Source organism: Vespula pensylvanica, chromosome 20, assembly GCF_014466175.1.
Source record: "Vespula pensylvanica isolate Volc-1 chromosome 20, ASM1446617v1, whole genome shotgun sequence".
In the NCBI taxonomy this organism is placed as follows: domain Eukaryota; kingdom Metazoa; phylum Arthropoda; class Insecta; order Hymenoptera; family Vespidae; genus Vespula; species Vespula pensylvanica.
The window spans coordinates 3,458,629-3,474,327 of NC_057704.1; the positions used below are offsets into that span (position 1 = coordinate 3,458,629).

The following is a 15,699-nucleotide window of genomic DNA, read 5'->3' on the forward strand; positions in this document are numbered from 1 at the left end:
AAACTTGAAGTGGACAAAGATAGGAGGAAGAAATTAATGAAAAACGAGGTAAAAGCAAACTTGCTGCCTTGAGTAAAAATAAAGGGAAATATACTGAAGATACCATGGTTGTCGTGCAATCTTCGCAGATACTGAAAGAATATATTTTATTTGGTACAGTAAAGTATTACGCTTACATGAAACTTTTTGTTTAAATATCCAATTTATTAAACATGATATTTTGTATATATATTATAATTTACATGTCTGAAAAAATACATTTAACTTCTTTATAGTAAACATTGCATATATGTGATTTTGTTTTCATGCCTACTTATATATTATATATTATAGCATTATATGCTTAAATTATTCTACTATTATATGACAAGATAAAAATAATTGAATCCATGGTTAATAGTAAACATAATTTGAAAAAATGCTTCTATTGAATCAGGTCAGATTATATATAGTTCTCCTTTGAGTTTCTAAAACATTTCATGCTAATATTTAAAATGCCTAGTTACAAAATGATTGGTAATAAAAAGGAAATGCATATTAATCTTCTCTCAAGTATTGATAGAAATATTGATGTACTTTCTTTCCTTACATACACCAATAGTTATATCCGTAAAAAACATATGTGTTTATTTCATTTATTAAATGTTATATGTATTACTTACACATGTAATTTTTACATTACATATATATAACATTTGTCGTTTATTACATTTCATACATTAACATTTATTGTTTCTTTACTACATAGAGATATATCTGTACGACCGATATTGCTTCTCAGCTCAAAAGTATAATCTCTATTCGGTCCACAAGACGGTGAGATTATTCAGATGCGAATAAATGATAGCGTAATCGTTTGATACTACTATGTATTCATGACTATATTTTATTATAGATTAAACAAAATTGTATATTTTGACGAATTGAGCAATAGTACGAATTTATGCAAGTAAAAGAACATTGGTGAAAGTCGATAACTGTCTCAACGATAAATTATAGTTATAAATATATATATATATACATGTCTGTGTGAGTGTGCGCGTTAAGAATATAACTTAAGTACTTTAACATAAGACATTTCAGAAAAAATTTCTCTTTAATTACGTCTTTATAACTTCTATATTACTTTTCCATATCTTCGGAAGTATACAGGTTTTCTTGTAATTGTTCATAAATAGCATGCATCCCAATATAACATTCATACAGTATATAATATGATTCTATATATTAGTTTAATGTTGATTAAAAATGTATTATAAGTCTCTATTTAGTCTCTATTTTGAAGATCCAAACAAAATACAAACTCAACGCAGTTTCCAACACACACATCGATGAACTAAGCGCAAAGCTGATATTATATATATTAACATTTGAACGGTTAGTTTAGTCTAATCTAATTTTTTAAACGATCAAAAATTAAAAACTACCAGATGTAGTACATAAAGAATATATTTTTTATTAAATTATTTAGAAATTAAAATTGTTTGAAATTATAATCTAAGAATATTTTATAAGAAAAAGAAAATTGTCCTTTATCTAACATGAAGATGAGCACTTTCTCATCACCCGATTTTATGATGATACGATTCGCCATTTCACAATGTACATATGATATTTTTGTCATGCGATATTTCTTATCAACATCTTATCCAAAGATATACAATGTCTAGTAGACAATTACTTTTAACTACTACATAGGAGACATAGCACCTAGTTCTACATACAAATTACAAGGAAACAATAGAATTCGTAAAAGAAACTATTTCAAACTACTGTTAAAGTTTGTAAAACATAATTAAGTAACATTAATCATAATAAAAGAATAAAATTCATAAAAACAGATCTGCTAAAATAATGATGTGCTTCAAATTTAAAAGCTTAATATATACAGCTAATAAAAAAAAATAAAAGAATAATGTATATAACACTAAGGAAAGATATTGCCAAGATGTAGTATCTAAAAGTTAATATCAAAAAATTAAAATATTTATATAAATAAATATTATTTATTTAATATTATTAATTATTTATATAAATAAATTATAGCTGTGAGAATATTAATTACAAATCTCATTATTCATGAAATCAATACAAATGTAAAGATATATGCTTTGAAATAGAATATCAATCTGTCCCTTCGATCAAAGATCATTCTTACAATGAATAAAATCATGTACATATACGCACAAACACACCACATTTATATATACACATACACACACATATACATAGTCGATTAAAAAAGTTCTTCATAAAATAATTGCAGCACAGACCGAATGATAACAATAAATATCAATCTGTTTTGTAACAACGAACAACGATGGGAATTTCATACTCAACGATTAAACTAATACGCAGAATCGATAATACTTAACAAGAAATATGACAAAAGGGAGATGAATGCAGACTCTATTATAATGAAAAATGTCATTATCAAACGACATACGAAATTGCAAAAACTAGCGAGCAGTAAATCGTACAATAGTTAAGCAGCAATAGCTTGTGCCAAGAGAGAAAATAAATAGGGTAAATTACGAGATATAAATTTAATAATATTGACTTCTAAACGAGTGTCTAGTAAAAATTCTGATTTCAAATTTTTCAATTTATTTGATTTTATTTAAATTCTGAATACCATCTCTTTCTTCGTACGAAAATAAAAAATTCTTACATGATGGTTGTACTACATACTCATTAAGAAATCATTATTATTATATTATTAAAAATTTTTAATATTAACTTTTTAAAAATACATATTATGCATTTACATACATTATATTAAATCATATCCGTATATATGTAACCGTAATTCTAAAAGATTTGCTTTTTCTCGGATCTCTAATACATAGCTCTAGAGCAGAATTTCTAAAAATATGAAATCGTGAGCTTATTCACACGCAAGAATAATTGACGTAGGGTGTACTTTTGATACGTCAAATATCGTTAGGCTTTCTGCTGCTTATCTTACTGAATAATGTTGTTTTTGTTTAGAAGTTTGTATAAATTGTACAGTTGGCATTATTTTCAAATGAAAAAAAATACTTTGCTGTAGTTGCTCCGGTGTAATCATTATAAGATCTTTATTAACGTTACATTGTAAGTATGTCATTTGTTTAATGTGCCTGTTTTATTTCGACTCACCGAGGTAAATACAATGACATGATAAAATGATTTGCGATTATTAGCCGTCTGTTTGCTGGATGGCTACGTTTCAATTTGACTTCCCTTGTACGATATTCAGGTTGACTTTCTTGAATAAATCAAATGACTTGTATTTATTTTATTATGTGTAATTGTAAATATGTTGTAAAGCTGATAAATAATATTTGCTTATGGAAAGTCGGTTTAATAGTTGAAAACGAAGTATACTGCAAGAGTTTTTCTGCGTATCTCAAAGGTTTGGGAAAATGAAGGCGAAGAAGTGGGAGAATGATTTTAATCAATTGTAGGTTTCGTCATGGAGGTAAAAATAGTGGACATAGGGTTTAGGGTTGGTCAGCGAAGGAAGGATAGCATATGATTGTGTGTATATGTAATTTTGGTGATGATAAGAAGAATATATAATGATAATAATAATTTGATATAATAACAATAAAAATATAATAATTATATAATAATAATAATAATAATAATATCCTTACTTAAATCGAATGCAACAAAGAATAAGAAAAAAAATCGGAAGTTGTAAAATAAGTACTATCTTAATACAAAGTTTCATTACAATCACATTCATGGTGGACTAGGTGATGTTAATTGCCATAAATCGAAGCAATTGAGGGTACTTTTAGCGAAAAGACAGATAAAGAATATCTATATAGTTTTTCAAAGTCTGCTCATATGCATTATATATGATAATTATAAATGCATGGACGTATAATATACTGCATATTTGTTCAATTAGCAAAAAAGATTAGTACTTAAAGTATTTTTGCTCAATAAGTACACACAATCTCAATTCATTCACTCAAAGTCGTCAGCATAATACGGTGACAACGAATAGGCAAAATTATAAACATGTTTCCAAATTTCTCTTCTATAAATATTTCGTCTTCTCTTTTACGTCTTCTTTTCAGATGTACAAGATTTATCCAAAAACTCTTAGATCTGAGGGAGAGTCTTTGTAACTAGATATACTATGGTAAAAAAGAAATATTCACCACATAGAAGGAATTTTTCTGAGATGACATTATTAAACTCCTGTTTTAAACGATAATGGTGCACAATTGATCGGTAACGATAATTCATCTTTAAACTCTTTGGAAACCACACACTTATTGTAGCATTGATCTCACTTTTTAAGCACAGCTGGAATTAAATTTTTGGAATGCCCACCTGGTTATTTGTCTTTGCTACTATTAAAGACAAACGAGTTTTTCATCTTGGTCTATTCTTTAATAATACATACAACAAAATGATATTGTATATAAAAAATAACAAACAGCCCATTGTCGTGTTACTACATCCATTATGTGTAAAATAAAATACTCGCTGCATAGACAAGAATTACTTTATAGATTATTTTTCGCAAGGTATAAAAGTTGGCAAAGAAAAATGCTAATTATTTGCTGCTAATAGAATAGTCGAGAAAGAAGACAGAGAAAGAAAAGGAGACGAAGGAAATTATCTTATATTCCACTCCCTTGACAATGTGCAAAATGGATATTCCTCCGAATATATTTCGAACGATCATTCTCTCCGCTTGAATCTCTCTCTTAAACATCCTTCAGAATTGAATTAATCGTCAGAAGTCGAAATAATAAAAATAAAACGAATTATATGTATATACCTATTACATAATGTAATGACAGCGAAATTTATTGCTTCAGAGAATAGTAGATATGCGTATATGTTTCTTTTTTTTTGAATGACAAGCTTTATTTTCGATAAATTTTATAATTTCAATACTTTGATAAATAATTGTTCACGCGTAAAGTAAAAGAAATAATCGAAAGTTGAAATAATTTATGAATACGGTTAATAAATACGATCGGTTAATTCTAGATAATAAAGTGGATTGTTTCATTTCCATCGTATTTTGGATTAAAATCGAGATATAAAAAAAAAAAGTACCATAGACGAGATATGTCTTAATTAATGTATCCTCGGTGAAGCCGCTAAGGGAACATTCAATATAGATAAATGAAGCAAAAAGAAATGAAGGAATGTGGAAAAACGAAATGAAGAGGGAAAAATCACGAAAAATTCAAAATAATTTCATCGAGACAGATATTTCTAAGAGGCTTGGCATCAATGTCATTAATATCGACTTTATTACATTTTTTGAGTGCAAAACAAAGATCCAATTATTCCTGCATTATCTGTTTGATTCAATGAGTCTGTGCAAGAAGGAATATGTTCTAATTAATACACAAAGGCATTTTATAGGGTTGAAAACATGTTCTTATTTCCATCACTATAATATCTTCTTTTCCTCTTATACGCTACTACGGCAAAGGCGTAGAGAATTAATAATTTTTTACTCGAATCAAATAAAAGCGACCGAAGATTGCAGTTTCAAATTCCATCTTTCGACTTAACGCGAAATATTTTTACATATCTATGCATGTGTGTGCATACGTGAAAATATGTGAATGCCACGAAAAAAATGGTTTGATTGATTGCGATCCAACGACGATAATTAATAATGAGAATTTCCAGTCTACACTGTAGCTCGAACTTCTTTTCTCTCGATCATGCCCGATTAATGGAAAGAGTCTTCAAAGATCGAATATGGAATACTATTGCCGAAGGAGATTCAGAATTGAATGATACTATTTTCGACATTCAATTTTTACAATTAATACATATTGTTTTAAAATGAAAAAAAAATATTATCTTTTCTTTTCATTTATTTTCTTCCTTTTTTTATATTTTCTTTTCAGGAACATAAAAAAAAATCGTACATTGATTTTTTCGGAAACCAATGAATAACAGTCCTTCGAGAATGATCATTTTGATTTAAAACGTCAATTAACTTAAGACTTTGAACGTATAAAAACAATACGAAGGAATATATTAAAATCTTTCTACTTTGATAAATCGAGTACGTGTTTTTACACGATATGTCGCATTAAAATTCTTGAGAAATTTATTAGTAACAATAAAATAAGTTTTTGATAAAAATCAGAAAATTTAGATTTGTAAACGATTTCTTGATCATTACTAATAATTTCTTATGAACTCATTTATATGCAGTAGTTTCATTTAATCTATCTACGAAACAAGTAACGGAGTCTTGTGAAATTAATGATCGATGCAGCCGTAAAATATCTTGTACGATGGCGTATCACATTTATGGATAGAAATATGAAAGAAAGAGAGAGATTCGTGGGGTGAAAGAATATACAGAACATTGAAAACAGTCTTCGTTTTTTCTTTACATTGCACTAAAAACATGTTACTTTGTAAAAAGTCAGTTGGTTACATATTGGATAATATAATACTAAGAACTTCCTTGTTAAAAGGAAATATATAAATTGTAATTTCATATAATTATAAGAAAATGACGAGTTCCATTTATGAGGAATTTCATTTAGTTTCATTTCGAATAAGCTATTATAAAGCACTTTCGATGATTTAACACTTTAATGGAACAAAACATTCTCACGATCAGAATCCTTTATGACCGCGAAAAGTTGTAATACATTATCGAAAGTATACAGATTACCGCATTTTGTAATTTAAATATTTTCCAAAACAGTTTTGCAAATTCACTGAATTTGATTGTATAATAATCTTATTATTATATAGACTATACTATTTCGCATTGTAAAATTCATATAATGTTATTTATTGAATATGAGTATCGAACAATCCTCAAAATGACAAAAAATTATTTAATTACAGTACATATTTTATAATTTTTATTTCGTAAAGTAATGACAAATCTATAAAACGACTCTTATATTATTTATAAAATTAATTAGTTAATTAATTAATTAATACAATTGTTAAAACTGCCAACCCACAGCCACATTTTCGGCTTATTATTTTGCAGATCTTTCAAATCAATTATTCTGACTAAAACGTCTTCTTTAGATTTCTTTATTGCAAACAATAGTGCTGAAAAAATAAGATTTACTATCGTAGTCTTTATAATTTTTTATTGCTTTGTACAATCATTTTATCAAAAACATCGCTGCAATGAAAGGATTAAGCGAATATTTAATAAAAAGATGCACAATGAGGAAAACACTTGAGGACAATAATTTATTATTTTAAATTTATAATAATGAAAATCTAACTGAAAGTCTGGATAAAATGTACGAAATTTTCCTACATTTCATCTTAATAAACGTCTAAAAAATAAATAATATATTAATAACAAAATAAGCAGAAATATTTCAAAAGTAATGAATTATTTTATTTTTTCTCCTTTCTTTCTCTCGATTACATTTTTATATTACAAACTCACCAACGTAAATATATGTAGGTCCCCCAAAAATCAAAATAGAATACAGTAATAAAAAATATTAAAGTACGTTAAGATAAAACTCATGAATCTTTTTGTCTCTAACAGCCACAAACGAACAATTACACGAAATATTGTATGTTTACGTGTGCATATTTACACGTTGTGTATATATACACATACATATATATAGGTAGTATACAGTATACGATATAGTAAGTATACAACGTCTCTATATCTATAATGTAAATAGCTCGCATTCATCCTTACAGCTAAGAAGAGTAATGCTATAAATTCTGCGAATGTATGTAAACGTAATGAGTTTATACTGATATTTACACGTAACATAAAGGATTACAAAAAAGACAGTATAGAATGTTTACATTTAAAAAATAGCCTTGGAAGTCATATTTTTATTCTAGAACTGTTGTCACTTTTTCAAACTCATTTATAACTCATTTTTTGATATACCCAACAGACGATTCATCACGATTTGTTTACCAGAAATACTACATTAATGGAATGCTTACTCTAATTGCGTACTTAATTAACAATATATCTTTGTACCTTAGGAATTGAAAAGAATTTATAACCAGCAACTTTTACAGAAAATCACAAGAGATAACAACTATTTATTTCGTTTGAATAAATTTAATTCTTAATCTCTTCATCTGTATATTATGGAGTACAAAACAGAAAGACTAATTAATATGTTTATTTTTCCCTACTTCTTCTCATGCGAATGTGCATATATAAAGCTGTGAGTATACAATGTAACCGTAAATAATAGAGCACATTGTAAATATAATTATGTACAAAATTTTCGGATGATTAATCATCATAGATAATGTAGATATCTAAACGTTTTTTTATCCGTTGCATTGACAATATATATTGTTAATTATCTCGGTAAATTGAGCATGGAAAAAAATATCTCGAACAAAGATTACTATCTTTTTATTTTTCGGTTATATGTCGATTGAGTGCGAGCAAAAAGATGGAAGCTGAAAATGTGAATTTAGCATGTAAGTGTAGCGCTGAGATATCACGTAATATTTGACATTGGCAAATAACAAACCTGAGGATGAAACCTCAATGTATGTATAGCAAAAAAAGCGTGAACATTCGAAAGAACACATAAGAAAACAGAAGTTCTACAACCTCGTGAGTGAAAAAATAAAATATTTAGTTCATATTATCTCCGATATTATGAAAAATAAAGGTTCCTATTAAGAAAGAAAGGAGAAATTGAAATGACCTTGGAATAAAAAACAATAAATTCGATCGTTAGATCTTGGAAGTGTAACAAATATTCTGCCAAAAATAATTTGTATAATAATTGTATAAAAATATTTGTACGACATTTTTCGTACGAAAGATAAAGAATCTTCTATTGTCGAGAAACAACTTTGAGATTCTATTCAATTGTTGTTATTCGATACGAAAACAGGAATAATGTGGTTTAGAATATATGAATGGAAGGACTTGGGTTTTTTTTTTCCATGCTTTGCGTGTGTATATAATTGTAGAATGTATACAATATAGGATTAAGTCTTTTTCAATAATAATAAAGGCGACAATAATAATATTAATAAATAACGATACTAATATATTATCATAATAACACAAAAAATAATAATAAAGGTGTAAGTAAAAGTACAACAGTAAATGTAACACTTACTTTGAAGAAAAAGCTCTTACTGAACATGTATCATTTTTAATTTTCTTATATTCGTGCTTCTGTGTATCAATCAAATTACGCGGGTTGAATACAAATGTAGCAGCACGATAGGTAAGTAATATACGCTGCTAGAATTGAACTCAGTTGTGATTAGACAGTTAAAGCGAACACGTTAACTTCCATTAATATCATTATATTTTATATATAAATTTTACTCTAATAAAAGTCTAACAAATTATCTGAAATGAAATATCAAACAAGAAACTACTCGTGTGGTTGGAAGAAATAAAAATTTTACACATTCGCTACATTATATATATGTATGCGTGTAGATTATAAAAACACGATTGAAACAATGTAATCAATATTCTCGTAATAATAATACCTCACTGTTAATTGCGTGCTGTTCCATTATAATAGAAAGAGCAAAGTATACGAAAAAGTTTTGACTAACAGTAGTAAGACGATAAGTAAAAAATAAGAAGAAACATTCCATCAACACGAAGAGTAAGAAACTGAGTAGTAAGAAAAGTAAACAAATCAAATTTACGAACGAACAACAAACGTGGATAAGATTAGAGAACAATGATATTCAATACGAATGTTGTTTTGAAGAAAAAAAAGCGACGAAGTTATAAATATAACCAACAACGAAGGAGACACCAAATTGAGAGAAGATAAGTAAGTTCGTGATCAAGCAAAAGTGAGTACACTGTAATAAGTATGACTGATACAAATACATTTTTTTTTTCTCAAGAAGGCGTAATAAAAGCACGATTTTTCAGAGAAATAAATTGAATATTATCCATATTCGATTTGGTTAATACAGATCTAGACGTTAGGAGATGAATTCAAAAAAATTAATTTTTAATAGAATAAAACCTTTAGAAACAGAATGATGAAACAATAACTTTTTCTAAATATAAGGAAGAAGGTCACACCGTAAGTACATAAACAAAACATGTTAAGGCAAGATATTAACAGGATATTGTATTTAGAAGATTGTTTGTTATAGCTATAGGATTATCGACTGCATGTTTTACTATTGATGAAATTAAAACAGAATGGAGGATTCATGCCATTCAGATGAAATATGTAGTCTTCCCTTTGATTATGGATCATCCCTACATTAAAGTTGCATATATTGCATTTAAAGGAGCATATATCGCATATAGGTGAGTCGACCAAATGAATTATGAACACTTTAATCTTGGTGAATGTAGTAGTGTCTTTTTAAAAACAAAAGCATGCTATAAAGCTCTTCATGTAATAATAAGTTTTTCTGAAATAAGAAGTAGTATAGTAAACAATTTTTTCTTTTACATATATAAAGCTTTTCCTATGTATAAAGTTAAACGAATAAATATTAATTAGTGAAATTGTATATTCACAAATCTTGTTGAAACATACTTAGCACAAACCGTATCAGCGTTTCATATATATCTATTCTTACCGTAACTGGTCATTTGACCATTGTACAAATTTTACAGAATAAATATTTTTTGGCTGAAATTATCAATTTATTGTAAGATGTAATGTTTATAACGTAACTGTTAAATAATAATAAAATAACCAATCATATTTTCCTTTTTATACGTATCATAAATAACAAATAGGAGATCATAGAGGCAATGTTTATTTTACTTAGAAATAAGTGAATGATGATTTTAATTTATTTAGTGACATTTTTTTGCAAATGATAGGATTTTCCTTCGTACATTTTCCACAAACATATTTTTCATTAATTATACAAGATATAGCTGTTTTGTTTTCTTTGCATAATCGTATCTGGCATATTTCTCGCAAATGTGAAATATTGCCTTGGCCATTTGATATTCCTTGTAAGTTTTCTTTTTCTTCTTGGAGATTCTTGCCATTTGATCGGTAAAATCGATGCTGAATTTAGTTTTGGCCTAATATGCAATTGTCTCAATTATTCACTTTCTGTCGTTATTGATTTTTATACTTTTATGATTTGAATTTAGTATTATAACTTTTTTAATTGGTTTGAATTTATAAATTGTTAGAATACTATTATTTGATTTATAAAGTACTGTTAAGAAATATTCCATTTTGTTTTTCTTGATTTTACCAGCTTGAGTAATTTTCTTCTGTTGCTCCGAATAGTACCAAATAATGTTCTTTGTTTTGCCAATAATTTTGTTGCCAGTCATATGCTTGTTGAAAAGTTCCATCATAACATATCTCCAACATCGAATAAATGATTCAACTAGTTTGAGAACAACAAATTCAATGAGTGGTACTGACAACAGTGGGATTTTTTCTTTTTTCAAATATGATGAATATAAAAAAAAACTGTTTATAATATATTTACTGTTGGCATCCGATGTTAATCAAAACGTAATGACAAATTTATTAGGCTTACTTAGTATGTACTGTATAAATTTACATTTCACTTTTGTAAGGAATAGTTGCCCATCAACAATTAGATTCATATCGGGCTTATAACAATTTTGAGTATTCTCAATAAATCTGTTCAATACATGTGAAATTAGAATGACATTATATTAAGATGTATGCAACTATCTATAGTTGTGATACTTAAGTCCAAAGATAAAATCCCAAGTAGAAAAATTTAGAAAATGATAAAAAATTTGTACATCAATCAAATGATCGATTATGGTAAGCAAGCCAGGTAATAAATTTTTCTTAGTAAAAGCAAAAGAAAAAAAACCAAAAGTGAAAAATTGATTAATTAGAGAATCTAAGAATTTACAGATAGTTAATGATGAATGGAAAAAATAATATAAATGTATAAATTCATAATTAAACCTTGAACCAGTCATTTGACCGAACTTGATACAGTTAGTGTTAGAATACTATGAAATTTGTCACCATATTCTTATATTTATTTCATGGGTCAATTACTATATTTGCAAAAATTAATTAAAATCTGCAGGTAATTAAAAAAGAAAGAAAACTGAAATAATCAATTTTAAATAAAAATATTATTCTGACACTAATTACAGTCAAAGATTAATTAAACATTGATTTCATATTTTAATTGTATCATCTGTTCTAAATATTATTTGTAAATTTTCCAATATTAAACAAATGATTGCTATTGATTCAGTCACTTTATATAGTCTCCAGTCATCTGCTGAATCTTTCACTTGCCAGCAAAGTGTTAAGAAGATCTCTGGACAGACCGAATGATGACAATTAATCTCAACAGTTCATATAACAACATAAACGATAAGGGCATTGAATATTAATGTCGTGGATCTCGTAATCAACGAAGATCAGAGATCCAAGCAAAAATCCAATAATATCTAACAGGAAAAATACAAAGAAGTAAGTGTACATAAATTCCATTATACTCAAAGGATGTTAACGTCGAACTTTCTCGAGAACAAACTCATCAAATCATAAATATTTTTAACAAATATATATAGAAATCTAATTGCCAAATATCTTCAATATATAGGTTATACCGAAAGAGCCGAGGTGAATGTAACATTGATATGTTCAATATCCTTAATGTTCAATATATTATCAACCGCCTTGAGTATTTCAATATGAATGGCAACAACAGTAGCAAATAATATAGCAAGTTATAGAAGTCTACATCATCCAAGATGTCTACATCAAGTCTACACCACCCTATATAGAAAGTGATTTGTAATTCTCCAATCCAGTATAATTGGGTAAGAAAGACAGGCGAACTACGAAATACATTCGTACATACGTACATACATATATACATACATAATTTCCAGAATAATAGAAACATTAAGGAAACAATTATTCTCTTTGTTACGGTATTCACTACATCAGTAATTGTCCATTGAGCTTGTGATAATTGCTGAGCTTACATATTCTAACATTTATCATTTACAAATTGTGGCATATGCAATTTGCCAAATATTGATTTATCTTTAATATTATGTTATACTCGCAGTTGTGATTTTAACATATTCTATGCTCCCATCTTTACAAAATTGTTTGCATTCATTGGCTAAAGACGTGATATAAATTTTTACATATTGCAGCAATTATTCCGTAACAAATTTTCATGGATTTATAATAACGACCTTTAGTTACCCGATATACTTCATTCATTTATGTTGCAAATTTCTTATATTTTCTGGTCCACAACATCAAGTTTTGTACTCATGTTCAGAATGATTTGCTAGTCTGCTATATAGTAGCAATAAAGTCCATATTAATAGTTATACCTAACATACCTGACTAAAGCGATGGAGTTTTTGTAGGAATTCTCTTTCAAAGAAATTAAAATTCTTTGAGAATTTTCATTAGTTTTCTGATACTTAATGACATAGTTATTAAGTAATATATATCATTCATTCGTATTAAAACAATAACATATTCAATCACCTATATTTATTCATTTAGCTATTATATTTCTTTACCTAGATTTATTCAAAGACCTATATTTCTTTTCGATTTTTGTAATAAACTTAAGAATATTACAGTTCCTTTTAATTATAATATAAAAACTAATTTAGTAAATGTGAAATTGTTCCTACGTTGAATCGATTGAATTTGTATGAGCAATTTATATGAGTCTGACTCTTGCTTGGTTGTTCTTCTGCTAATGTAATTGGAAGCAAGCAATAGTCCATACCTTCTTATAGATATACGCTTCCTATCCAATATCTAGAAGTATTTGCGTTTACTTCAATATTCATCCTAGGATTATAAACTTTCAATATATATAAATTAGTTAAATGACTCTAAATATTTTAAAGTGCTTTTTTCTGTTCTTCTTCTCAATGAAATTTGATCCTTTTTTAACAACTCGTTTAAAGTTAATAAGAACAAAGCATAAATCTTCCAAAATAGTTAACTTGATTTATATTATTACGAATTAGTTTTATGTTTGCAAGTATTAGCAAACCTATTAAATTCTCATGCATTGTTTTTACTATCTACACTGTTTTCAAAATCCAGATATTTAATTTTCTTTTGTAAAATGTAACGTTCTTCCAAGCTTGATATTAAATTTGACGTTTGTAATGCGCAAAACATCTCTCTTAAAGTTTATCTTTAATAAGAATGAAGAGTAAAAATAGAAATTCATTAACGTAATTAGAATTAAATGAGCAATTCGATTTATGCGACGATCAAGAAGTCAGTAAACCTCTAAATAAAAATCTGGGAAAAATGAAAACTTATTATTATAAGAAATGTAGAAAAGTGAAATTGTAGCAAAAAATGAATTAGTTTCGATTCAAACCAACATATCTGCAATCGATCAAAGTAAAAAATTAGAATGGAAATATAAAAAATCACACGAAATCGTAGAGGTATTTGATGACAATAATTATTTAATACAAGATATTAGAAAATACCAGTGTAATATATGTTATAAGGCTATTTTTGTTATAGCTAAACTAATACCTATTTATATCCAATGAATTATGTTATATATCTCTTAAACTATATATCTCTTTAAAGTGAGGTTTCACTCTCTTCAATCAGCAATCGATTAAACATCGTTCTATCAAGTAGCATTACTTGTTCTAATGTTGTCATTAGTATAGGACAACTCAATCCCTTTTTGTCCAAGAATATTTTTATCCCGTGAATATACGCAACATTATCTCCATTTTTAATTAACCACTCCTCCTGCATATGCGCCTTAGTTTAATTTGAACTTATTTATGATACCATGTACTTCAATATTATCAGAATTTTTTAATTTTACCGGTATAACTTTCATTGTCCAAGTTGGTATTTTTAAATCTTGGTTTTATAATGCAATTATTAGATTATTTCTTGATAATATATTTCCCTGTCAAACAATATAAAGAGCTAATGTTAAAAAAAATAATTTGTACTTCCTATCCTCAAGGTAATGAATCAAGTCATTCACTTTACTCTCTAAATTATATGTGAGGTTGTATTGCCTAATCGAGAAATTGCTGAAATTTACGAAATCAAATATATCTCTCCATGACCATGTTTCGAACTCGTGCCGCCAGATCCATAGGAAAGTACATTATCCATTGTGTTATTTGTATGCTTGATTATTATGGTCTATTTTACAACTTCCTCCTCTCTCTCTCACTCCGTAGTTTACATCCACCATCTTTCCCTTTTTCATTTGTTTGAACCCCTATAATATGTTTCATAAGCAACATTTACGCAAGTTAGGTACTCTGGACATTCTGTCGGATCATAAAAAGCCAATGAAAATAAATTTCATTTGAATTAGAAAATAATGTTAGGAGTTTAATTTGAAAATTACAGACACATGAATTATGGCTTTTATATCAATAATTAAGTAATGATTTTAATTGATAATAGCTACCGAGTTATATATGTATGACAATATTGACAATTTCTGTTTTAGAAATGTATCTGTAATGAATTCTTGTTTTATCGAAAATGGATTTAATACGATGTGAAATATTTGTTTATTGTTGTTAATGATAACCATCATCCTCAATGATGTTATTTTTTTCGATAATGTATTTAAATTTTAATTTTCTTTAATTCTAATTTTAATTAACTTTAATTTCGATATGTATTAAAATTATATTTTCTGAAACATTCAATGATGTCGTACGTTTGATGGCATTCAATTTAATTAGATTGATAGATTAATTTATCAAGATAG

General features: G+C 27.2%; 2 long non-coding RNA genes across 5 annotated transcripts in view; both read left to right on the forward strand.

The window, feature by feature from the left end:
- The window catches only part of LOC122635894, a 1,977-nt gene extending 1,571 nt beyond the window's left edge, over positions 1-406 (forward strand). For both annotated transcript variants that reach the window (XR_006328782.1, XR_006328781.1), the window contains exon 5: positions 49-406. This is a non-coding gene — a long non-coding RNA (uncharacterized LOC122635894). The remainder of the gene's footprint in view (positions 1-48) is intronic.
- An 8,705-nt stretch (positions 407-9,111) lies between these two features.
- Positions 9,112-13,384, forward strand: LOC122635895. 3 transcript variants are annotated; one of them, XR_006328784.1, is made up of 5 exons: positions 9,112-9,773; positions 9,850-10,034; positions 10,108-10,267; positions 12,200-12,407; positions 12,541-13,382. It is a non-coding gene; the product is annotated as an uncharacterized LOC122635895 (long non-coding RNA). The 3 variants fall into 3 exon arrangements; XR_006328783.1 differs by having other exon boundaries at positions 10,108-12,407; positions 12,541-13,384; XR_006328785.1 differs by having other exon boundaries at positions 9,853-10,034; positions 10,108-12,407; positions 12,541-13,384.
- The last annotated feature ends 2,315 nt before the right edge of the window (positions 13,385-15,699 follow it).